The sequence below is a fragment of the Microtus oregoni genome, unplaced genomic scaffold (assembly GCF_018167655.1).
Source record: "Microtus oregoni isolate MIOR12 unplaced genomic scaffold, Mior012 000004F_ref0000308, whole genome shotgun sequence".
Lineage (NCBI taxonomy): Eukaryota > Metazoa > Chordata > Mammalia > Rodentia > Cricetidae > Microtus > Microtus oregoni.
Window position 1 is genome coordinate 17,063,706 of NW_024543063.1, and position 27,259 is coordinate 17,090,964.

The following is a 27,259-nucleotide window of genomic DNA, read 5'->3' on the forward strand; positions in this document are numbered from 1 at the left end:
TCCAACTCGGCTCTCGGGTTTTGCCATCTTGTTCCATTTGTCTTAAAACAGTCGATTTCTCCAGCCGCCCGACAATGACGCAGATATTGAACAGGAAGCAAACTTGCAGAACAGCTCCTGCTTAAGGACGGCTCAGGTAGCCTTGCTGCTCTGCTATTACCATAATCATTTTATTTACCACGAAATGATTTGCTTGCTTGTGTAACATGTCATCTGTATTCAGGCTCCGAGAACTCACCCAGGTAACTTTAAAGGTGATACGTGTTGCTAAGGGGAGATTAGAAAACGAGATAACAGCTAGCGGTCGCCGTAGCGATGGCAAAGAGCTATGAATAAGGGGGCCACATGGGACCTGGGAATGTACATGACAAAAATTGGTCACCATGGCAACATTTGAGCAGTGGGAGACAGGGAGCTGAAGTGCGCAACACAGAACCGCAGTGGCCTGATTGAAAAGAACTGCCTATAATTTAGCTTGACTGACTTGTTATGTAATATGTTTTCTGTGCTATGCAAATGACTGTAGAAATGTGAGCATTCAAAATAGTATACAAATCCAGGCTGTAATAAAAAAGAAAAGAAGGGGCATACACCTTTAAGGGGTAGGATTGAATCCCAATTATTAGCAAGCCAGAGCATTTCCGTGGCTGATGACCTTTGATAGTGTTACCCTAGGTATTTCTGTATAAAGCCCCTGTCTAGAAACAACCTTTTTATATTTCAGAGGCATGTTTATATAAAACACTAAATATTGCCTTTTAAAAGCAAGTAAAACTAGAATTAGGGACATAAAAAAAGTGGCGCAGTGGTAAGACATTGTAACGTTGAAAGGCGCCATGCTGAGCCTCCTTACATAAACTAGAACACTGAGTTTTCCACGGCATTTGTTTTGAACTAGTTGCTTGCTCTTTTGAGGTATCATACAGTCTGGCCAAATAGCATTTTGTTGTTTGCTTTCACATATATTTGCCTCTGGTGGACACATATCACCCGAGCGCCATCAGGGCCGCTAGAAGGTAATTTATTAAAAGTGTTAGGAGAACACTGAAGCCCCAGTCAATAAATCTGAAGGCGAAATCTCTTCTGCAGATTTAGCAGTCCATAGGCATGGCCTATATCACAGGAAGCGAATTAGAATGAATCACAAAGCTTAATGGCAACATTCCTGCTAAGCTGTGCATATAATAGTGACAATAATAAAATTAGTAGTGATTATAGAAATGATTACTGCTTAAATTTACTGAGTACTATCTGGATGCCAGATACTCTCTTGCCTCATTTACTCCTCACAAAATTGCTGCGAGATAAAAACAGCCACCCTCCCCTCCCATTTAGCAGATAGGGGCTCAGAAAGGCTAATGTCATTTGCCTGTGGTCATGCAAATAGTAAACTGTAGCGCCATGATCAGAATGCAGAGCCTTCTATCTCCTGAGCGTCATTTTCTAGGCAAGGTTTCTCTCTGGTGCAGGGCCAGATGACTTAAAATTACCTTGCTCTGAGAGACCTCCAGCCTGCACCTTCCTGACCAGATCCTCTTCTCTCAAACAGTCGCATCCCTGAATTCATCACAGCCCCAGCCATGCACCCAGACACTGGAAACCCATGTTCTCTGCATTTATTTTCTGGAACTCCTTTTGTGGTGTTTCCTTATGTTTTTGCAACCCAGATTGCCATCCTCCCAAGGTTCATATGCTGAAAGTTTCCTTTGCCATGGAGCAATCTTAAGAAACGGGGCCTTGTGAAAAACGAATGGATCACAGGGCTCTGACTTCACTAACATCTTAATGCACAGATAAGTTTATCATCTGACAGGCTATCAGGAGGAGATGCATAGAAATTGAGGGCTTGGGATGTACTTGAAAGAGGTAGGTTCTTGAAAACATGCCCTAGAGACCTTCTCCTTGTCCTTGGCATCTTCCTGTTTCGCAGAACCTCTGCTTTCCAGCTGCTAGGACTTAGGTGGCTCTGGTCTATTAGTCAGTCTCTACCCTGCAAACAATGGAGCAGAGTGACCGAGCACCAAATCCTTGAAACCCGAGCCAAAGTAAACCTTTTCTCACTGAGGCTGACTTCCTCGGGACTTTGTTACAGCAGTGGAAACAGAGCATTCTGAAGAATGTGTTGTGAAGTCTTATGACAACTTGTCAATTAGTCTTTGCTTCTGCTTCACTTGGCTAAACTAGATTAGGAGAAAGTATGTGTAAATGTTGAATGTCCTCATTGTGCTGATGTCATAAAGGGATCAAGCCGAGCAAGGAAGCTAGGGGCCAGAATTCACTAGAATCTAGATTAAGGCTGGGAAGGCTGCTTGGTGAGTAGGTGAAAAATTCCCTCTATGCCCCGTGGCTATGTTCCTCTTCCTTGGATTTGAGATAATCACCTAAGCTGTTTTAGATGACAATAGTTTCCCAGCATTTTTTTTTTTCAGAATGCCATGCCTTGAGACTGAAAAGATTCGCACAGTGTTGAGACTGCTGAAGACTTGGGACTTTTGAAGTTGGACTAAATGTATTTTTCATGATGACATGGCCATGAGCCTGTGGGGCAGCAGCGGACCGTGGTGAGTTAAAGGCAAAATGGTCCCTGTTAGTTCACATATTTGAACACTGGTACTTTTTGGGAAAGGAGATGGAATTTTTAGGAGGTACAACCTGGGGAAAGAATGTCATTGGGAGTGGGCTTTGAGATTTTATAAATTCATCCCACTTCTGGTGGGGCATGCTCTACTTTTTGTGAGTTATTGAAAGTGCGATCCCTCAGTTTCCTGCCTTGGTTCGTTGCTGCTATTCTTTCAATTAATCTTTCTTTCTTTCAAAAGTTGCCTTTGGTCCATAGTATTTTATCACTGCAACAAAAGTAATTTATGCTTTGAGACTCAAGATAGGCACATTTCTTTTTTTCTCCTCCTCCTCCTCCTCCTCCTCTTCTTCTTCTTCGTTTTTTAAGACAGGGTTTCTCTGACGCCTTGGAGCTTGTGCTGGAACTTGTTTTTTTTTTTTTTTGCTTTTTCGAGACAGGGTTTCTCTGTGGTTTTGGAGCCTGTCCTGGAACTAGCTCTGTAGGCTGGTCTCGAACTCACAGAGATCCGCCTGCCTCTGCCTCCCAAGTGCTGGGATTAAAGGCGTGCGCCACCACCACCCGGCTGGAACTTGTTCTGTAGACCAGGCTGGCCTCAAACTCACAGAGATTCACCTGCCTCTGCTTCCCGAGTGCTGGGGTTAAAGGCGTGTGCCACCATAGCCTGTAAATATGCAAATGTCAGTGCCTGCCAGTAGAGATTTGAGAACACCACTGGGCCTTCTGCTTTCCCAGTAGAGATTTGAGAACACCACTGGACATTCTTTTGTCCCAGTAGCAAGCAGCACAGAAAAATTTCAGGGGCTATGCATTGCCACCAACACTTTGTGTGTCAATGGTTTTAAATTCAGACTTTCTGGAAGCTTTGGGGTGGAATACTTGGGTCCGATAATGAGGGTGAGTACCTTTTCATATGCCTGTTGTCTCTGTGGGTATGCTTTTGTGGGATCTTAACAAGCTACTCATTCATTTCTCCACATGGCTACCCATCTTTCTTGTGTTGCTTCGAACAAGAACACTGATTTAAAAACATAAATCCATTTATCATTGATAAATCATATATTGGGAAAGCTTTCCACTCTTTGGAAATCTTTACTTTTATTTTTTTTCAATAATTGAGTGTTAAGTTATAATCTAGTTTGTTTTAATGGCAGACCTAAAATATAATGGCTTAAAGAAAGTAGAAATTTATATTCTCCTTGTGTTGTCCCTCGGCATCCAGGATGCCCCACATATCAGCTGTGCTGGGCTCCTGCACCTCTCCACTCCACATCTGAAATCCTGAAGGTCATGCCCTTTGCCTGAAGATGGCTCCTCATCATTCCGCACTCTGACCCCCTCTAAGACGGAAGAAGTCCGGGGTGTGCGGCTTGACCTGTGTAAAGAAGTGTGAAATTTTGCACTTAACTCACACTCCATTAATCATGTCCTTGCCTTTTAGCTGAGCTTCACTTACTAAAGAGGGGGAGAAAGTACACACTCTCAAGGCAGTGCACATTTTGCCGGGTAGCGTGGAAGAAGAAGAGGGGAGATATTGCTGATGGATCTTTCTCCAGGACTCCCAACCGCTACACCTCCCAACCCTGGACTTAGCGGTGAGTTGGTTTCTTTGTCTGTGCTCATCATCATTGTATTTCTTGCAGGTTACACTTCTGGGATCTCAAAAGTGTTTGTCCCCACTTTGACAAAGCAGTCCCCAGCAAGGATTGCGCTTCATAAGCCCAGCCTTTATCTGTTGCATTTCTACCTTGCATGCGATTTCCCACGGAAACGAAACATGCTTCCATCAGCAGTCAGTGACCTGCTCATTACGTTTCTCACTGTTGCGCCCCCACAGCTCCACCGGGACCAGGACTCCTGGTGTGAGGTTAGAGATGGGAAGTTCTTGCCTGAGGAGCTGGGAGCCAGGCAGATGCAGGGAAAATGTAGGGACTGGGGTGAAGTGGAGCTGTGATCCTGCAGAGGCGGCCTGGGATGAAAAGAGGGGACATGGCCGGCATCTTTCCCACCATTACTGACAGCTTACTAAGAAAGGCATGCAGATAAAATATAATAACGACTGAAGAAAGGAAACCAGCAGGCAACGTCGAGTCTGCAACAGCTAGAGAATCGTGATAATGTAACTGGGGCTGTTAGCACAGGGATAGCTCAGCTAGCATCCAGTTTCTTAGTCTTCCTAAAGTCAAAGACTCTGATCTGCTCGTGCTATTGTGTTCCATGGTTTTGTTGTTGATGTTTTGTTTGGATCTTGCCAGGTAATGTGAAAATGTGGTCATCATTTTTTTTTCCCAGTTGAAAAATATGTACACAAGATTCTTGATTGCACTTAAGTTAATTTGAAAATTGTGAGATTAGAAATTGATTCTGGGAAGCCCGTGTCTCATTTTTAATTCTAGAAAGTCACTGTCTCATTAGTATAAAAATAAAATGAAAGTAACAAAGACAGATGAACACTTTTTTTCCCCGTGACAATTTGGTTCATTTTGTACATGAAAAGAGTGTAAAGTCATTTAGATAAAAATTCGTTGAGATCCCTCTGTGAATACACACTCATTATGTTTGTGCCTTTCGGTACATTTATTGCACATGTCAAAATAGTGCCTCCTGAGCACAGAGGCCCCACATTTCTACTAGGCCCATTATTTGATGGCGATGATTCTAGACAACCAACCAAGACAATGCCTTCGCTTCCTACTCCCTAATTTCTAACGTCTTTCGCTACCTCTGCAATGCATACTTAACAGGAGAAAAGCACTGTGCTAGCCACTGTGAGGTTTCACCTGGTCCAAAGAACCGCTCTTTTGCCCTGTAGCAATTTAGAAGCTAAGTGAGGCGACAGCCATCCCAATTCCCAACCCATATGTCAAGGGACAGGGCTGTCATATGGCTTTATAATGAGGTTCACCCTGGAGGTCCTCTCCTCTGTAGGCCAAGAGTACTGTGGCCTGCTCCTGCTTCCCATGTATTAGATTTGCTGTCTGGAAGAGCTGTGCCATCTGGAAGCTGGTGGGGGTGGGCCAAGAAGACCACTCATGGATTTCCAGGCAGCTGGGCAGCAATGCTGTCTGGTCATTAGGAACACTGTAACAAAGGCCTGATGACATGTGGAATTTGGGATGGGAAAGGAATCTTCAGAATGTGGGATGAAACCCATGGAATAGAAGAGGTAACAGAAGTGCAGGGAAGAAACACATTCCATTAAAGAGCTGTGTGGAATCAAGGGGTGAAGGCGAATAGGTGACGGCGGGTCTGAGTGGGTGACGGCAGGACTGAGTGGGTGACAGAAGGTCTGAGTGGGTGACAATGGGTCTGAGTGGGTGACGGCTGGTCTGAGTGGGTGACAATGGGTCTGAGTGGGTGACAATGGGTCTGAGTGGGTGACAATGGGTCTGAGTGGGTGACAATGGGTCTGAGTGGTTGACAATGGGTCTGAGTGGGTGGCGGCGGGAATGAGTGGGTGATGGCGGGAATGAGTGGGTGATGGCGGGTCTGAGTGGGTGACAATGGGTCTGAGTGGGTGACAATGGGTCTGAGTGGGTGACGGCGGGTCTGAGTGGGTGAGATGGGTCTGAGTGGGTGACAGACAGCAGGTCTGAGTGGGTGACGGCTGGTCTGAGTGGGTGACAATGGGTCTGAGTGGGTGACAGACAGCAGGTCTGAGTGGGTGACGGCGGGTCTGAGTGGGTGACAATGGGTCTGAGTGGGTGATGGCAGGTCTAAGTGGGTGACAATGGGTCTGAGTGGGTGACAGCGGGTCTGAGTGGGTGACAATGGGTCTGAGTGGGTGACAGAGGGCCTGAGTGGGTGACAATGGGTCTGAGTGGGTGACGGTGGGCCTGAGTGGGTGAAGCGGGCCTGATGGGTGACAATGGGCCTGAGTGGGTGACAATGGGTCTGAGTGGGTGACAATGGGTCTGAGTGGGTGGCGGCGGGAATGAGTGGGTGATGGCGGGAATGAGTGGGTGATGGCGGGAATGAGTGGGTGATAGCAGGCCTGAGTGGGTGACAATGGGTCTGAGTGGGTGACAGCGGGTCTGAGTGGGTGACAATGGGTCTGAGTGGGTGACAGAGGGCCTGAGTGGGTGACAGAGGGCCTGAGTGGGTGACAATGGGTCTGAGTGGGTGACAGAGGGCCTGAGTGGGTGACAGAGGGCCTGAGTGGGTGACAATGGGTCTGAGTGGGTGACGGCGGGCCTGAGTGGGTGATGGCGGGTCTGAGTGGGTGACAGCGGGCCTGAGTGGGTGACAATGGGCCTGAGTGGGTGACAATGGGTCTGAGTGGGTGACAATGGGTCTGAGTGGTTGACAATGGGTCTGAGTGGGTGGCGGCGGGAATGAGTGGGTGATGGCGGGAATGAGTGGGTGATAGCAGGTCTGAGTGGGTGACAATGGGTCTGAGTGGGTGATGGCAGGTCTGAGTGGGTGACAATGGGTCTGAGTGGTTGACAATGGGTCTGAGTGGTTGACAATGGGTCTGAGTGGGTGACAATGGGTCTGAGTGGGTGACAATGGGTCTGAGTGGGTGACAATGGGTCTGAGTGCTTGACAATGGGTCTGAGTGAGTGACAATGGGTCTGAGTGGGTGACAATGGGTCTGAGTGGTTGACAATGGGTCTGAGTGGGTGACAGCGGGTCTGAGTGGGTGACGGCGGGTCTGAGTGGGTGACGGCGGGTCTGAGTGGGTGACAATGGGTCTGAGTGGGTGACAATGGGTCTGAGTGGGTGACGGCAGGTCTGAGTGGGTGACGGCGGGTCTGAGTGGGTGACGGCGGGTCTGAGTGGGTGACAATGGGTCTGAGTGGGTGACAATGGGTCTGAGTGTGTGACGGCGAGTCTGAGTGGGTGACGGCGGGTCTGAGTGGGTGACAGCGGGTCTGAGTGGTTGACAATGGGTCTGAGTGGGTGACAATGGGTCTGAGTGGGTGACAATGGGTCTGAGTGGTTGACAATGGGTCTGAGTGGGTGACAATGGTCTGAGTGGGTGACAATGGGTCTGAGTGGGTGACAATGGGTCTGAGTGGGTGACAATGGGTCTGAGTGGGTGACAATGGGTCTGAGTGGGTGACGGCGGGCCTGAGTGGGTGACGGTGGGAATGAGTGGGTGGTGGTGGGTAGTCATCGGTAGCATTTGTCAACTTGACACAATGTATACTTATCTGGAAAGCAGAAATCTCAGCTGAGGAATTGCTTCCATCAGATTGGCCTGTGGGCGTTTTCTTGATTGTTAACTGATGGGATCCCAGCCCACTTGTAGGAGGTACCAACTCTTGATTGGTGGGCTAGGTAAGAAAGGAAGTCGTAAGTCGTGTTCCGTGTTCCTCCATTGTCTCTGCTTCAGTTCCTGCCCTGGTTTCCCCATGGTGATGAACTGTAGCCCTGTAAACCAAAGAAACCCTTTCTTCCCCAAGTTGCCTCTAGTCAGTGTTCTACCACAGCAGCAGGGCAAGGAAGGAAAACCAGGACGGTGGGTGACGGTGAGTCTGTGTGAGGGATTGAACTTGATGTATAAGCAGACGCTTGTGAGAAGTGAAAAGGTTAAGCCATGGAAGTGACTGGGTAGAAGCATTAAAAAGTTCAAAGGCCTTAGGATGGTGAGCAAGGAGGCCTGGGCCTTGAACAAAGAGATGAGAAGGGAGAGCAGTAGAGGGATAGAGGATAGAGAGAAGGAGGCGGGGGATAAAGGATGTTGGGACATGTAGTTTTCAGGACTTGCTTTAGCCTCTCTAATGAATGAACAGGATAGCCATCAGAACATTCCAAGATATAGAATACCCTCATGGGTTTGAGTACTAAGAGAAAGGACATGTCATGATGGGAGCAGGTATAGCATAGCAAGCATATGGGCTTAGGCAGGAACTTGGTTGCATGCTCTGAATACCTTTGAGAGGACGATCTGGCTGTCACTCTCAGTTGCCAATGACAGCCACACAGTGCTTAGGGTGGCTCTCCCCCTCCTACATGTTGGGGCATTGACGGACGCTGTGATATCACTCTCCAGCAATGAAAACCAACGGGGGAAGGAGGGTATGGGATCTTTGTGCTGTTAGTCTCCATACTCCTGTGAATGGAGTTTGGATTCTCTCTAATGGATATACTTGAAGGGAGGAGGAAGGATGGCTGGAAATGGTAAAGTGAATCATCCTGGTAGGAATGGGGGAAGGGGGAGAGAGGCAGAGACTTCTGATTGCTGGGAGGGGAGATGGCAGATGTGAAGGGACTTTGGGGAGTAGATGGTTGAACAAGCAATGGGAACTAGTGGAGGCCACAGTATGAAGAAAACCAACGGAGTTAGTTGGCAGAGAAAGGTATAAAATCAGGTAATTTCACATCATTAGAGTATCACCCATTGTCAAGAAACTGAATAAATAACGTGGAGAAAGGGCAGGGGATATGGTTCAGTTTGTAGTGTTAGCCTAGCACGAGTGAAGCCCTGGGTACCAACCCTAGCATCATATAAACTAGGTGATATCTAGTTACATCTACTGGTATCTGCCTGTAATCCTGTCACTTTAGAGGTGGAGGTAAAAGGGTCAGGAGTTCAAAGTCATTCTTAGTAGTATAATGAGTTCAAAGCCAGCCTGAGACACGTGGGACTCTGTCTCAAAAACAAACAAACACACAAACAGCCACAAGCAAAGGAGAGGGTAAAAGTAGCCCCTTTTGATCACAGTGCCTCTGTGTAGCTGAGTAAATTAAAAGATCATCACATTTTTTTTTCAGAGATAATCTCACATTTCAATTTCTCTTTAAATTTTTTTTTGAAACTACAACTTCATTGCATCATTTTCCCTTCCTTTTTCTGCCTTCAGATCCTCTCATACCTCCTTGATCACCTTCAGATTCATGGCCTTTAAAAATAAAGAATTGTTATTACATGTATAATTCTAAATACAACCTGTTCAGTCCATGCTATCTGTGTGTATGTTTTCAGGGCTGTTTGGCACTGGACAATCAATGGCTGTGCTCTTCCCTGGGGAGACCCGCCTCTCCCTTTGCCAGCTTATGAAACAGTCTACTATCTTAAGTAGATGCTATTTTCCCTGGATGTCGCTTATTACAAACGCAGGGACACATAATAAAGAGTAAGAGAACTTCTATCTTACTTTGTCATTTAAAGGAATCAATACCGGGGAGGCAAATATCTAAACCTTTTCGATTTCAATCACAGAAAAAAAGCCCAATGGATAATATATTGGGCAGGTAAGATCTACAGCCCCAGGGCAGATACCCTGCTCTGCTACTGTAGTGCAAAAGTAGACACAGTGAACAAGTCAACATGGCTGTGCGCCCCAAAGGTCTTTATTTATAAAAAGACAGTGGGCTAGACTTGGGCCTGTGTCACTGTTGGCTTGGTCCAGGCTTTTTATCACCATCTGCCTTTGTTGAAGACTTTTTTTTTTAAACTTTAACTATTTATTGCTAATTTGATAGAATTCATTTTTGTTACTATTATGTGTATAACATTTAAGTATCATTAACAAAAAATGTAAATTAAAGCTCACAAGTTAAAAGCTTGCTCTTTCTTTCTTTCTTTCTTTCTTTCTTCTTTTTCTTTTTTTCCTCTACTTCAAATTGCAGTCTTTGGTGGGTGTTTAGGCTAGATGAAGGTAGTGTTAAAGATTTTAATTGTCTATTTTACTTTCCAGAGGAGCATAAACATCAAAATTCCTGTGTTATTCTTATGCTGCAGCAGCTCTGTCCTCAGCCATTTGCCATTGCCCATGCCATAAAAAAGAGAAAATTAATTTTTTGTCATTTGAGTCAAAGTGTCCCTGTGCCTCAGTACAGTGCTGAAGCAATGCTGTAAAGTTAATGGAATATTGTAATCTGCAGGATGCTCTTTTGTTTGAGAAAGAAAATGGGCTCATCCTCCACGCTATGAAAGCTTTATAGCGACCAGACCAACTAGATCAGCGACGAACAGTAAAACACCAGATAAAAATGGTGCAACACGGTCCTCTTTGGCGGAGAGGAAAATTCCCGACTGGAATATTTAAAGCTCTTGTTTTGTGTCAGCTTAATATTTAGGTAAACAAATGCTCTCTCTTCTAAATCTTGCATTGAAAGACAATTTTTTTAAAAGAGCAACATTTACTGTGGGTGCAGTGGGAACAGCTAAATCCTGACAGCGCACTGGTGTCCTCTAGTCCGGGTGACAGCTGCCATCGTGAGTGAGAGCCCTCCTTTGAGCCAGGTGAACTTGGTTGGGAAAGTGCTCTGCTGAGCCCCCCCGTGCTGCACATCCATTTCACACTTGCATCTGCTGCCATATTTTAAAGCTCTATTTCATCACCTTTGACAAAGGCGAAGACTCTGGTGCCATAAGCCCTTGTTCTACAGACAGAACTGGAGAGAGGCTTTGCTGAGACCTTGTGTGAATCATTTTTTTTTTTGTATAATCTGCATTTCGGAAATGGAAATTACGTTCAGTTCCGTTTTCCTATTCAGCAGAAGGGAGTAGGAACGCTCCTCATGAGTTTCACCAAGCGAGACAGGCAGCAAGTATCTTTCAGGCATTCCCAAGCTTGCCCCAATTTGTGGAGACAGCCCTGGTACCAAGGCATTTTTCTGATGACAACAGCTCCCGGTGCAGCTGTACCAACGCTGCCGCTGATATATCCATTAAAAAGAGAAGCATGTAAAAATCCAGATTTGAAATTCAATAAGGAATTCAGAGGAAAGTCTTGCTCTCAGGCCATCTCCTAGCTAACTGAATAAATGAATAGGCAAACTATTGCATAAAAAAAATGTCAAAAGCAACCAAAGGAAGCTTTGGTCACTAATGTCTGAAAATAGCCCCGTCTGGAAAGGTATGCTTTTAGACTAAGAAAGCAGAGAAAAACTAATTAGACAAGAAATAACCGTGAACAAACATGTTAGCAGAACCAATAGCTGGAACTGATCAGCCATTTCTCTAACTGTGCCAGCTGGAGGGCTATGATGTGCTTAGTAGAACATAATTACGGATTTCTATTCCGTACCCCAAACCTTTGCTTTCCTCTCCCTTTTGCAGAAATACCCAGGCATATGCCGCTTGATAAAATAATAATAACATTCTTTAAAAAGTAAAAAAAAAAAAATTGAGCAGGAAAAAGAGACAGCATCTGTAAGGTGACCTTTTATGAATATGATCAGGGGTTGAGTGAGTCCAGCTCGCCAGCTGTGCTAATCAGAATTCGAGCTATCCAGGAAATGTAACTAATACCTTAAAGACTATTCTGTGTTCTCTGGCTAAGGGCTGCATCGCTAAAGGTAGGGACAATTTATTGCACTACTTTAGCACAGGTATCATAGTTTGTTCTTCTTTGAAAAGTGTGATTGTCTTCAGTTCAAAGCCCCGCGCCTCCTGTGATGTGAAGTCATGCAATCCAGTTGTCTGGGACTGCCAGGAGAAATTAAAATGAACTACAGGTTGTGCATGTAAAAGGCTAGGGATGAGAAAAAATCCCCTAGTTAATTCAAAGGGGGAACAATTCCTAGTTCAATTGATGTACACTCCCCCTTCCCGCCCAGCGAATGACAGCAAAACAAAGGTTTGTAAGCCTGTAATAGAGTGGGGGGACCCGTGTTTGAAAGTCTAAGTTTAGCTGTGTACAATTGCAGAGAGTTTATCACTTCAGACACACTGCTGTGGGAAACAGGCCTCCTCAGGGAACTTGTCACCAGGAAAAGTGGCATGCTAAAGGAAATATGTACACAGGGCTTAAGGGCACACCAGAAAATATTGGGAGATTCTGACAAAGGATTTACTGGAGGACTTGACTATTCAGAACTTAACAAAGATGCGCTTTGCTAAGAGGGAAACGTTTCCTCAATTTCCTTTGAACAGGGTGAAAGAACTCATAATAATAAAGGCTTAGAAACATTTCCTCCACGATGTAAAGGATTTATGGGAAGAGGACGGAAAATAACTTTTGAAGTGACAAAAGGTCGCAGGTCCATTGTCTTGTTTTCTTTTGGATTTCTTTTACTTTTTTTTTTCTTGGCAAGATCTCATACATCCCAGGCTAGCCTTAAATGAGCTATTAAGCTGTGATCTTGAATTTCTGGTCCTTCTGCCTCCACCTCCTGGGATTCTAGGCATGCCACCATGCTGTATGTGGTACTAGCTAGCAACCCAAAGAAGGAACAAATTGGGCTTTTGCATGCTGGGAAAACATTCTCACAACTGAGCTGCATCCCTGGCTTCCAGCCCCCCCCCCCTTTTTTAAATTTCTGAGTTCCATGGTTCTCTAGTGATGTCTACTTTACTCGCAACAGCAGGAAGTTAGAAGCTGGGTTGGATTGTGGGTGCCTGGGTTCTACTAGCCTTAGAGAAAGTGTTCCTCTTTCTTCCATGACACTGTAGGAAGAGAATCATTGTGCCATCTGTCTTCGTCATCAACAGTACGTCTAAACTTTGTTAGGTTCGGCTCAGCTCAATGTAATTTTAGGCATGCTAGCTGTGCAGGTTTCGAGGACCAGCCTATTGGAAGATAGGTATCTTTAGACACCCTACTCCCGCGCCAAGCTCTCAACTCTCCAGTTCCAGAGGACATACATTGTATCTTTCCTTCATCTGTAGACTTTTTTTTTTAGATGTGAAATTAACCCAAGGTACTTCTACTTGGGGTCACTAGGTAGTCTGGCTTGAATGGCTTAAATAGGAGTTGGACAGAACCCACTTTTCACATCAACAATTTGCATTCTGACTTCAGATAGGTTATTGGACCTCTTTTAAGGCTCATGAAGAATATAATATTTATCTCATTACAGTTCTTTTGTGGTTGAAAGAAAAAGAGTCAAAAAAAATAAAGAAGAAAGAAAGAATGAAAGATGGAGAATCAGTGTCTTCTCCAGAATTGAGGTTTCACTCCTGCCCCCATTAACCAGTTCCAAGGGATCAGCCTTAAACACATATGAGCAGCATTAAATAATCTCAGTATGAAAAAAAAATAATCTCAGTATGAACTTGAGAAGGACAGAGAAGACTTAGAGAAGAGGGAAGGGAGAGATGATATAAATAATACAGTCATGTATGAAATTCTCAAAATTAAATAAAGAATAAATAAACTGAGTTTCTCTCCTTTCCCCCTTTTTCCCATTTTGCATGCAGATATCCAATTTCCCAACTATCATTTGTTGAAAGGACAGCCTGTCCTTTTCCTATTGGATGTTGCAATTCCCTTGCAAACATCATTTTTACATATACATGAGGGTTGGCCTGATCACTGCATTGCATCCCATTCCTCAATATGTTCAACTTTCGGTCACGGCCATGCAGTTTTAATGACAGTATCTATATGGCAAGTTCAAAGCCAAGAAGGCGGAAATCATGTAACATTGTTCTTAACAAGATGGTTTTCATTGATAGGGCCCTGGGATGCTAAAGGATATCAGCATGGAGCTTTGTTTTTATATAAAACATCACTGGGGAAAAAAAAAAAAACATCACTGGGATTTTGACAGTGATTGACATTGAATGATGTCCAGGAGAATTACTGTATCATGATAGTTTTGTTTAAAAATTGTTTTATATACTTTTACTTACAGCCTATTTGTGCTCTTTGAGCTACTGAGTCCCTTGTAGGCAGTCTACAGTTAGACTATTTTGGGGGGTCAGAGACTTCTTTTTCTGTAGTATGGGGTGCTTTCATTCCTTCATGTCCTCCATTATTTCCACCTTTTATGTTTAATCCACTTTTTGTAGGGAGATGGTTTAATTCTCCTCTCATTTATTTCTGTGTACATTCTATACCTGTTTCCTCATGGTTACCATGGAGATAATATTTAACATTTTAAGGTTGTAACACCCTACTGGGAATTTTTACCACGTTAGTTTCAATAGCGTATGAAGTCTCTGCTTGTCTATAGAAACATCCTTATCTGTTAATGTCAACAACATTATTCCATACATCATGTCTTCAGTACCATCAACTGATAATTTTATTTTTTATTTTAATGTTTTTTGCCAACAAACATTTTGGTTATTTTTCATAGATTTTTTCTTCAGTTTTGTTTACACATCATAAAACTTACACATGGCAAGTATACAATTAGTGATTTTTTCTTTTTTTCTTTATTTTTTTTAACAAAAGAAAACAAACTATATTTTTTTCATTATACATACCAATCCAAACTCCCACTCCCCCCCACCCCTCCAATTCCCTCCATGTACTCTCTCGCCCCACTCCGATCCAGTTCTCAGAAAAGGTAAGGCACATTGCTTTGGGGAAAGCCCTCCCTACTATATCTAGGCTAAGCAAGGTACCCATCCAAACAAAATAGGTTCCCAAAAAGCCAGTACACGCAGTAGAGTTACATCCTGGTGCCACTGTCAGTGGCCCCTCAGACTGCCCCAGCCATACAACTGTCAACCATAATCTGAGGGACTAGTTTGGTCTTATGCTTCTTCCTTCCCGGTTCAGCTGGGGTTGGTGAGCTCCCATGAGCTCAGGTAGACTGTTTCAGTGGGTGTACCCATCCTGGTTCATATTCTCATTCCTCCCACTCTTCAACTCGACTTTGGGATCTGAGTCCAGTGCTCTGATGCAGGTCTCCGCCTGTTTCCCCCTGAAAGACCTGGATAAATCCAGACCCCCATAGCAGGAAAAATTAGAGCCAAAAATCTAAGCAGGGAGGGGAGAATCAGAAACCTAGAAATAGCTGGTTCAGTTTCAAGAACTAGCTGAAGATAAAGTTAGATTGTAAACTTGAGAATAATCTTGAGAAACAGGGAATTGCCCCTTTGTGATTATCATTGGTATTTTGGGAATTTTCTATGATGCCCTCCCTACCCCCTTCGGATTACTGGGCTGTGGTTTATTCCCTTAAAAACCCCTTCTCCCAGTTACTTGGGGTCAAAATCTTCCCCTGCGTGGGTTATGAGTCTCGGCCCCAGTACACTGGTTCCTGTCTTGTCAAATAAACCTCGTGTGATTGCAGCAAGGACAGTCTCTCGTGAGTTACTGGGGGGAGAGGGGGTCGTGTTATCCCGAGACGTGAGTGACAGTCTTCCCACACCGGGGGTCTTTCACATGAGTTTCTGGATGAAGGCTCTATTGTGATATTTAAGATATTCATCAGTCTGACGACAGAGCAAGTCAAGATCGGCCCCCTCTCCTCTATTGCTTAGGGTCTTAGCTGGGGCAATACTGGGAATTTCTTTAGAGTCACGTTTCTTGAAAAACCTATAACGGCTCCCTCAATTAACATCTCTTTCCTTGCTCTCAGCTCTGTCCTTCCTCCTTCTTGACTATCCCATTCCCACAACACCCTCCCCTACTCCCTTTTTTTCCCCTTCTACCCTCCCTTCTCTCCCCACCCCCATGCTCCCAATTTTGTCAGGCGATCTTCTCTGTTTCTACTTTCCTGGTGGATCTTTATATGTTATTCTTAGGGTCCACCTGATTACTTAGCTTCTCTAGGATTATGAGCTATAGGCTCAATATTCTTTGGTTATAGATAGTATCCACTTATGAGTGAGTTCTACCAAATTCATCTTTTTGGGTCTGGGTTGCCTCACTCAGGATAGTGTTTTCTAATTCCATTCATTTGCATGCAAAATTCAAGATGTCATTTTTAAAAAAGATTTATCTATTATTATGTATATAGTGTTCTGCTTGCATGTATACTTGCATTCCAGAAGAGGGCACCAGATCTCATTCAAGTGGTTGTGAGACACCATGTGGTTGCTGGGAATTGAACTCAGGATACCTGGAAGCACCTCTGAGCCATCTCTCCAGTCCCAATGTCATTTTTTTCTACAGCTGAGTAGTACTCTAACTTGTAAATATGCCACATTTTCTTTATCTATTCTTTGGTTGAGGGGCATCTAGGTTGTTTCCAGGTTCTGGCTATTACAAACAATGCTGCTATAACATAGTTGAACAGATGTTATATAGTATGATTGCACATGTTTTGGGTATATGCCCAAATATGGTATTGCTGGATCCTGAGGTGGGTTGGTTCACAATTTTCTGAGAAACTGCCATACTGATTTCGAAAGTGGTTGTACAAGTTTACATTTCCACCAGCAATGGATGAGTGTTCTCCTTACTCCACATCCTCTCCAGCAAAAGCTATCATTGATGTTTTTGATCTTGATCTTTGATTTTGACAGGCGTAAGATGGTATCTCAGAGTTATTTTGATTTGCTTTTCCCTGATGGCTAAGGATGTTGAACATTTCCTTAAGTATCTTTTGGCCATTTGAGATTCTTCTTTTGAGAATCTCTGTTTAGTTCTGGACCCCATTTTTAATTGGGTTATTTAGAATTTTGATGTCTAATTTCTTGAGTTCTTTGTATATTTTGGAGATCAATCCTTTGTCTGATGTGAAGTTGGTGAAGATCTTTTCCCATTCAGTAGGTTGCCTTTTTGTCTTATTGACTGTGTCCTTTGCTTTACAAAAGCTTCTCAGTTTCAGGAGGTCCCATTTATTTACTTGTTGCTTTCAGTGTCTGTGCTACTGGAGTTATATTTAGAAAGTGGTCTCCTGTGCCCATGCATTGAAGACTACTTTGCACTTTCTCTTCTATCAGGATCAGTGTGGTTGGATTTATATTGAGGTCTTTAATCCATGTGGACTTGAGTTTTGTGCATGGGGATGGATATGGATCTATTTTCACTCTTCTAAATTTTGACATCCAGTTATGCCAGCACCATTTGTTGAAGATATTTTCTTTTTTCCATTGGATAATTTTAGCTTTTTTGTCAAAAATTAGGTGTTCATAGGTGTGGGGATTAATATTCGGGGCTTCAATTTGATTCCATTGGTCAACTTCCCTGTTTGTATGCCAGTACCATGCTGTTTTCATTACTGTAGCTCTTTAATAGAGCTTGATGTCATGGATGCTGATCCCTTCAGAAATTCCTTTATTGTACAGAATTGCTTTGGCTATCCTGGGTTTTTTGTTTTTCCATGTGGAGTTGATTATTGTTCTTTAGAGATTTGTGAAAAATTGTGTCGGGATTTTGATGGGAGATTGCATTGCATCTATCTTTTGGTAGGACTGCCATTTTTACTATATTGATCCTACTTATTTAAGAACTATGTTGAAGAGATACGGAGAGAGTGGAAAGCCTTGTGTTGTTCCTGATTTTAGTGGAATCACTTTAAGTTTCTCTCCATTTAATTTGATGTTGGCTGTCGGCTTGCTGTATATTGCTTTTATTATATTTAGATATGTTCCTATATCCCTGATCTCTACAAGACCTTTATCAGAAGGGTTGTTGGATTTTGTTGAATGCTTTTTCAACATCTAATGAAATGATCATATGGTTTTTTCTTTCCATTTATTTATATGATGGATTATATCAATAGATTTTCATATGTTGAGCCAGTCCTGCATCTCAAAGATGAAGCTGACTTGATCATGGTAGATGATTTATTGATGTGTTCTTGGATTTGGTTTGCCAGTATTTTATTGAGTATTTTTGCATTCTTGTTGAGTGAGATTGGTCTGTAATTCTTCTTGGAGGTTCTAGTAGAATTCTGCACTAAAACTATCCAGCCCTGGCCTTTTTTTGGTTGGGAGGGTTTTTTTGGGGGGGGGGGGGTGGAGCTTCTATTTCCTTGCAGTTTATAGGTCTATTTAAATTGCTCACATGGTCTTGATTTAATTTTGGTATATGGTATCTACCTAGAAAAGTGTTTTTTTTTTTTTTTTTTTTTTTTTTTTTTTTACATTTTTCCAATTTTGTGGAGTGTTGATTGCCTTGGCGGGTTACTTAGTCTAGGGTTAGTAACCCGCCTAGCAGTTCAGTTATTCCAGGGTCACAGATAGGCACTATCTGGAAGGTAAATGGGATAAGAAAGAGGAAGGAGGCTAAGCGGGGTTCTTGTCAAAGCCTCAGTTTATTAGAGACGGGGTACAGCTTATATAGGGTAAAGAATTGGGGGATGGGCACAGGGGCCTGGGCTCTTGCCGCGTGGTTCACGTTGGTCTCATGGTCCGTGTTGGTCACGTAGCCAGGAGGTTACCTTCGGTCAGGTCACCTAGGCCAGGAAGTCACGAGTTGACACACCTAGATCTTTAGATAGTTTGGAATGTGGGATGGGTTCCGCTAACAGATAGCTCTCCATTAACAGCCAATTTGGGTGTGGGGTAGGCTCTGTCAATAGAACGATTCCTAACACAATTAGGGGTGTGGGGTTCTCTGCAGACTCCCCAGGGTGATGGTTCCTGTAATGATTTTAGGAGGAAATTGGCTCCTGACAGTGGAGAACAGGTTTTTGCAGTATGACTTAATGATTCTCTGAATTTCCTCAGTGTCTGTTGTTATGTTCCCCTTTTCATTTCTGATTTTGTTAATTTGGATGTTTTCTCTCTACCTTTTGATTAGTTTGGATAAGGGTTTGTCTATCTTGTTGAATTTCTCAAAAAAACAGCTCTTTGTTTCATTGATTCTTTGTATTTTGTCTTTGTTTCTATTTTGTTGATTTCAGCCCTCAATTTGATTATTTTCTGTCTTCTACTCCTGGGTGAGTCTGCTTCTTTTTGTTCTAGAACTTGCAGGTGTGCTGTAAATTCACTGATGTGAGCTTTCTCCATTTTCTTCATGTGGGCACTTAGTGCTATGAACTTTCCTCTTAGCATTGCTTTCATAGTGTCCCATAGGTTTTGATACGGTGTGCCTTCATTTTCATTAAATTTAGGAAGTCTTTAATTTCTTTCTTTATTTCTTCCTTGACCCAGGGGGTGGTTCAGTAGTTTGCTGTTCAATTCCATGAGTTTGTAGGCTTTCTGAGAGTAGTATTGTTGTTAAGTTCTAACTTTAATCCATGGTGATCCAATAAGACACAGGGACACAGGGGGTTACTCTTTTTGAGTCTGTGTCTCATGAAGCCTCTGAGGTCTCTCTAAGCCTGCTCTCTTGGTCTTCTCTCCTGGTTTGCTCTCTTGGCCTTCTCTCTTGGTCACCTCAGTGTTGTAGCAAGCTCTTAGTCCCCTCAGTATTATAGCAAGCTCTTGGTACTCTTAGTATTGTAGCAAGGTGTGTTTCAGAGTTCCACTGAGATTGCAGGAAGATAGGTGAGTTTGAGGGAGGGGGCTAGGAGCTTGGAGGGTCAGGTGGATGGGGTTGGGTGTTGGGGGAGCCTACGTGCAGGGAGCTCTCCTGCTGGCTGGCTATAAAATCCGAAGGAGTTGGCGGGGGGGGGGGGGGGCTGGGGTTTTGTCCCACTGTGGAGGTCCTAGAGAGTGAGGTGTCCGACCATGTGGCTGTTCACTTACTCAGTAGTGGAGCAAGCTGTTTCAGTTTCCAATGGATAATTTTAAGACATCTGTTTCCATGTACCATCAACTAATAATCTTAAGGCACTTGTTTCTTCAGTGGAGAAGTAAATGTGGCATTACAAACTTAATGTATAGAAATACTAGCTTCTACAATTACAGTGAAAATTGTTTTTGACTGAAATTTGTCCAAAATTAACCTGCAACATACTATCCAAGCCTTTCCATAGAATTATTTTGTGAATATGGGAAGGGAGTCCATGAATTCCTTTTTCTCCTTCCCCAACATCTCTTACTGTGTGTGTATCTGTGTGTATACGTGTGTGTAAATATGTATGCGTGTGTGTGTACACATGCCTATGTTCATTTCCATAAGCCAGGGGCTGTCTGTTCTATCCATCCTTCATCCCCATTACCCGGCCACAGCACTGCAGTTACAGGTGCATGTACCTCTTTGTGTAGCGTTTTAAGTGAGTGCTGGGGATTTCAGCTCTGGTCCTCATGCCTTCATGCCAAGAGCTCTTACCCACTGAGACATCTCACTAGACCTCATTTTCCCCCCTTGTTTACAGTGCTAGGGATCATCCAGGAGCATCATAAACGTTAGGCAAACACTCCATCCATGATAGAGTTTAACCCCCCCCATTTCTAATATTTTAAGAATTATTAGTTCCAGCAACTCAAAGATTTTTCTTGCCCCCTTGCTTTCTTTTCTCTTCCCTTGTGAATAATTGGACCCCTATTCTGCAGTCTGTAGCTTTCATAGCAACTCAAAGACTCATGAGCAGTGTGTCAGGCTGTTTTGTGTGGTTAAATATATCTAATATTAGCTATTATTAAAAACCACAAATATTATCTGTGTCTTTCTTTGTTGTCAGGTCATGTATATTTTCTTTTATTATTTTCAGAATTTAAATTTATGAGTATATCTCATTAATACTATATATTAAAAAAATAAATTAGTATTTCTATGTGTTTTCTGGCTTTTCAGTTTTCAAACCATTCTCCCACAAAAATTACTGTAGTCACCTTAACTGTTTAAGAGGTTTTCTGAATAATGTATCCAGAAATAGAACTACAGAGCTGTAGAGTATGTGCATTTTTGATTTGACATAATTTGCCAAATTTCCCTATGTGAAGATTTGAATTTCTGAGAAGCTTGTAAATATTTGTATTTTCCCATATTCCAACTGCAATATGAAATGTGATGCTTATTTATTTATTTGTTTGTTTGTTTGTTTTTTGAGACCCGGTTTCTCTGTAGCTTTGGAGCCTGTCGTAGAACTAGCTCTTGTAGACCAGGTTGGCCTTGAACAAACAGAGATCTGCCTGTCTCTGTTGGGATTAATGGCATGCACCACCATTGCACAGCCCCTTGTGATGCTTCTTTAGATAAAATCAACATCTCCCTGCTTCATTAACATTTTCCTTGCTAACCTCATAGGGCTGTCTTCTGGAGTCTTGTTCTTCAAATGGAGTATTCCAGGAAGAAAAGAAAGAATGCCTGTCACAAAGGTCATTTTGGTCTACTTATAAGCAGAGTCTGTAGAGTGGCCCTGTCCTATTGATGCTTCTGTTCATACCGATATTTCCAATGTGGTGACAGATTAGATATGACGGTAAATGCGAATCACCAATTTGACAGGTGGAATCACCTGGAAGATGGGCCTCTGGGCGTGGCTGAGGGCGATTGTCTTTATAATGCGAAGAGAGGTGGGGCAGTCCACTCACTGTGGGTGGCACCTTCCCTAAGTGGGAAACCAGGGCTGTAGAAAGTGGAGAAAGAGAGCTGAGCCCTAGAGTTACCTCTCTCTGCTTCTTAAGAAATATTTTGAAAATCTCTCTCTATGGATGTTTTGCCTACCTGCATATCTGTGCACAATGTGAGTGACTGGTACCCCTGCAGGCCAGAAAAGAACACTGGACCCCCAGAAACTAGAATTACAAGCAGGTGTGAGCTGCTACCAAAACCAGTTCTTCTGGAAGAGCATCCAGTGTTCTTAACCACTGAGTCATCTCCATCCCCTCTTGCTGCTTCTTGACAACAGATGCAATGTTACCAACTACCTCTGACTCCTGCCATTATGACTTCCCTGCCATGAAAGACATGGAACCATGACTTGAAATAAATTCCTTCTCTCTTAACTTGTTTTGGTTGGTTGGAGATGTTTGTTTATGTTTTTAGATTGGCTATCACTCACTATGTAGACAGGGCTGATCTTGAACTCACAGACACACCTGCTTCTGCCTTCAGAGCACTCAGATATAAGGGGTGTACAATAATGCCCAGCTCTTGTCCGAGTATTTTATTATACCAATAGGAAAAGAAACAAATGCATTGAGCCACCCATGAAGTGTGAACATGAGACTGAAGAACTGAATCTTGGAATTGTATTCACACATTGTTTATGGTTGTCATGTCTGGAAACACAGCCGTAGATGAACGATTCAAACACCAGTTCAATCATTTGATATTTGACCTGTTGCAAGTCACTGAATCAGTGCATTACAAAACGGAGAATTTTACAAGTTGCTGTATTAAGTTAAGATGAAATAAAAGGCTTGGAAGAGTTTAAAAGGGTGCCTGGCAGCACTCTATAAATGCTTGTTCTTGTTTTACTAGCAGGAGTACATGTTTTTATGTATTGTTGGCTATTTCCATTTCTGTTGTGTTTCTTTGTATAAAACATTTTTCTATTTCACTATCTGGTCATTTAAAAAAAACTCTTAGGTTCATTTCAAATGAAATGAATCATGAGGAAGACTGAAGTAAAATACAGCATATTCTAGAATCCCAAAGAGAACAAACAAAAATTAACATGCACTAAAAGTGTAGATAAACACACTTAATAAGGAAACATTTCAAGTGTCTCTAATAAGATTTGCAAAAGAAGAAAATATGAAGGAATAAAAAATGAAGTTTTCTAGGATTGAAAACAGTATTTTGGAAGCTAGAGTTATACTTTATTGGTGTCCTGGGTACAATTTCCTGGACTGAAAGAAAATGAAATAAAAAAAAAACTAGAAACAAAATCTAAGATATTTCTTTAGAGAGACATACAAATGGTCAAAAAGTATATGAAAAGAATATTCAGCATAATGAATCACCAGGGAAATTCAGATCAAGGCCACCGTGAGATATTGCCTAGTGTGATTACTGCTATATAGCTACAATCACAGTGATGTGGACATCCTGAGCACTTGGTGGTGCTGTGTAATAATTCTCTTCTACACTGTAAAGATTTGTTACTTGAATTGGTTTAATAAAACCCTGATTGGCCAGGAAGTATAGGTGGGGTGACCAAACATAGGATGATGGGAAGAAGAAGGGTGGGGTCATGAGTAGCCAGCCAGATGCAGAGAGAACAGGAGATGAATGTGCCATGGTAACAAAAGTACCACCAGGTGGCAGAGAGTAAATAAGTAACATGGGTTAACTTATAATGTGAAGTTAGCTAGTAATAAGCCTGAGCTATTGACGAAACATGTATAAGTAGTATTAAGTCCCTGATTTGATTATTTGGGAAGTGGCCTCCAGGTATTTTGGAACAGAAGGACATAGAGAAATATCTGATTACATGGTGGTTAACTAATCTAGCCAAAACAACTAGTCCCAGATTCAGTAAAAAATTTTGTCTCTAAAAATAATGATGGAAAACAACAGAGGAAGATGTCTGTGCCTGGCTTCCATGTGTATATGCATAGGTGAGCATTCCACACATAGGTGCAGGTATGGAACACACACACACACACACACACACACACACACAATTGAAAAAAAAACAAATTGAGAAATAAATGCAATTTGTAAAGAAAGGGCCGAGAGATGGTTCAAGTCATTTTAGGCTAGGCTCCAGACCAAAAAATGTAAAATTAGAAAAGAAAAAAAAACATATCTCAGGATAAAGGTATGCCTTGCATATGAAGCAGGAAAAATTGGTATAAGGCCACATCTAGATACTTCATAGTTATCATGGTTTAGACTTGAAATGCTTCTCATAGTATCATGGTTTGAATGGCTGTTTCCCCACTGCTGGTGCTATTTTGGCCTGGTTGGTTGAAGAATGTCACTAAAGGCAAGCTTTTGGCATTTATATACACCCTCATTCTCGTTCTCTTGTGAACTCTCCACTTCCTGATTGTTGTGATGTGCACTGACTCAGCCACACACTTTCACTGTCATGACCTGAGCTGGACCACTCTGGCTTCCCCATCATTATGAACTGGATGGACCACATTGGCTTCCCCATCATTACGAATGGAGATAGACAACACTGGCTTCACCATCATTATGAATTGAGATGGACCACTTGACTTACCCATCATTATGAACTGATACCTTCTTAAGACACAAGCCAAAAATAAAATCTTTCCTCATTAAGAAGTTTTTGTCAGCTAATTTGATCAAAGAGACACATAAGTAACTAATACTATAAGTGGGGGAACGAGAGAAAATCCAAAATCTACCAACCCCATTGATTTTTGCTTCATAAGTCTTTACTGGCTTATTTTTTTTCCTTGATGAAAGATATGTTTGATAATTATTTGAGAGAGATGATTCTGTGGCTAAAGCAGTTGCTGAATAGGAGTGAGGACTGGAGGTATGGAACCTTAAAAGCTACATAAATGTTGGGTGGGTATGGATGCCCACTTGTGATTCCATCCTTGGAATGTGGAAGCAATGGGTTCCCACAGCAAGATGGTCATATGTGCAAACTCTATGTTTGACCAAGAGAAGAGACCTCCTCAATGAATCATATGCAAGAGCAATTGAGGATTCATGGTATCAAATTTCAGTCTCCACAAAATACATATAGACAGATTCTTACAACAAGCACACACACATGAAAAATTAGAGAAAGAATATTTTTGTATAGATTCTTAAGTAGGAAGTTTTCTTGAATGACAGTCTAGCAGAATATTAAGTTCTAAAAGGATCATTCCTCCCTTATCACTACAGAGTTGCTAGATCTTGGGGCCTTGAGTAGAGCTCATCAAAAGTCCCTTGTCAGTGAAAATTTCATTCATTAAAGGTTATATATATCAAAATTATAAGCAATTTAAAAAATATTTTTAATGTATCAAAATAGTAACAAAGGATGACTAAGTGAAATCCAAAGACATACGACCTTTGTGAAGAAACTGACAAAGCATCCTCAGAAAGATCTGTGTGCCCTCACACACAGTCTGGGTCTGTGGATATTCCTATATTTACATATGACAATAGGAACCCTTCTGTATGCATTATAAAGGTATATGTGATTGGATATCTCAGCATTCCCTTGAATAAGATGTGGCAAACTTGTCTTTTAATTAGGATGGAGCCAGGAAAGGCCAAAAATAAGGCAGTTTTGATGAACAGTGAGAGGGAAGTCTTGTCCTCCCTGGTAAACATATGGAAAATCATATAATTGAGAGAGAGTGACGTTGGTAAGAGGCTAGAATAGGAAACGCGCAGACCGGAGTAAGCAACTCCTGTTCACTTATGGTCTGATCTAGCTGTTAGCTTCCTTTCTCTGTTTAAAAGTGAGCTTTGCAAGTTCACTCAAAGGCAACTATAGTACTGCTTTTCTTTGCCCGTGTCTTTTTTAAATGCTGACTTTCCCATCACAGCTCCTTCCCTCCAATTTAGAATCAGGTCTTAGTGTTTGGGGGGACCGGTCTGCAGCAGTATGGGAAATGCTCCAATGGTGGCTAACCTTTCACCTTTTGTAGGCCGCACTGGGCAAAGATTGTCACAGGCTGCACACTGTAGATGCAGTACAGTGAGTTGCTTCCTTCCTGGTTTGGGATGATCCTGTAGGGGTGATCAATGAACTCAGTGGAGCAGCCTTCATTTGTTTTTGTTGGTATTTTTTCCTTTTTAGATACCAAGAAAGCCCCACCAGTGAGTTCTGATCCTCTGCCTTAGATGTTCAGCCTCCAGCGCCCATTAGAAACTGCATCTTCAGCCACCAACTGCCACTTTCTAACAAAAGGCCAACAAGCCAGAAGGGGTCAGCTCTATTCGTTGTTGCCTTGGCCTCTTGTTCTTCAGCAGCCTTTGTGAAGTGTCTGAATCACTGGGGCAAAAAGAGATTAAAAACCCGAGTCGATGGAGCCATTTTGAGCAGCACTCTTTGAGGTTGCCATAAACTCTCTTTGGAGTTCCCTCCCAGGGAAATGAGAGAGCATGACTTCATATCTATGCTATAAAAACTGTAAAAAAAAAAAAAAAAAAAAAACAAAACCACAAAAAAAAACCCCCAAAAACATCTAATTTGAGTCAACAAAACAAAACAAAACAACAAAAAACCAAACCTGGAGAGTCTGTTGAATTCTAGGCAAACTCAGTAAGTCCTTCTCTTGGCATCTTTGCATATGAAAGTGAGCTATGGAAATAAAGTGTTCTTGTACATATATATATGTGTGCCTCCCCCCCCCCCAGTTCCTGCCTGCCTCATAAAACCAAACACTCAGCCGGGCGGTGGTGGCGCACGCCTTTAATCCCAGCACTCGGGAGGCAGAGGCAGGCGGATCTCTGTGAGTTCAAGACCAGCCTGGTCTACAAGAGCTAGTTCCAGGACAGGCTCCAAAACCACAGAGAAACCCTGTCTCGAAAAACCAAAAAAAAAAAAAAAAAAAAAAAAAAAAAAACAAGCACCCATTCTCCTGTAGAGAAACTGCCGGCGGTGTTCTCTAAGTGCTGCAGGACCCTGACATGCTTCTCGTTTGGAGGCTTGTGATAACGTTGTCTTTCAGAATTCCACCAGCAAATTTTGCATGTGGGAAGTCCCGCTCCAAACCCGCTTACAAACTGTTAAATTTGATAGAACCCGTAAACTCTCCAATAGTATAGCCAGCAGCTTTCTCTACTCCTCAGAGCAAACTCCACTGCACGATGGGGTTTCCTTCTGTGTGGCTGTGTGTGTGGTACCTGTGTGTGCAGATGTGCATGTGGGAGCCAGAGATGGTCAGCATGTGTCTTGCTCTATCACTCTCCAATCATCATCACCATCATCGTCATTATTATTATTATGATTGTTGTTGTTGTTATTGACAGGGTTTTTCACTAAACCTGAAGCTCACTGTTTCAGCTGGACTAGCTGGCCATTGAGATCTGGGGATCCATGTGACCTCATCCACCTCAGGTGTAAAATAGACATGCACCTCCCTGCCTGGCTTTTACATGGGTGCTGGGAATCTGAACTCAGGTTCTCATGCTTGTGTGGCAAGCACTTTACTCTCTGTTGGGGTTCCACCTTGGGGTGACATCTGTCAGGGTCCAGTCTTGACCAGTTTGTACGTTCCAGGGTAGGGGGTGTGTGGATTAGAAACGTTAGGTAAAAAAAAGCAGAGATACAAAAGAAAGAGAAAGAGACATAGAATAGAGGCAGGAGGGCAACCCAGTGAATACTGAATTCACCAGCGTTTATTTTCCATTTGCCTCACACACTCCAACCAAAAGGTGGGGGGGGGGCGGGGAG

The 27,259-nt window shown here is 42.7% G+C and overlaps 1 long non-coding RNA gene across 2 annotated transcripts; it reads left to right on the top strand.

Moving 5' to 3' along the window:
- Positions 1-26,149, top strand: LOC121447569. Of its 2 annotated transcripts, none has more exons than XR_005974189.1 (4): positions 1-242; positions 2,430-2,561; positions 4,020-4,173; positions 25,661-26,149. It is a non-coding gene; the product is annotated as an uncharacterized LOC121447569 (long non-coding RNA). The 2 variants fall into 2 exon arrangements; XR_005974190.1 differs by having other exon boundaries at positions 1-136.
- Positions 26,150-27,259: the final 1,110 nt, after the last annotated feature.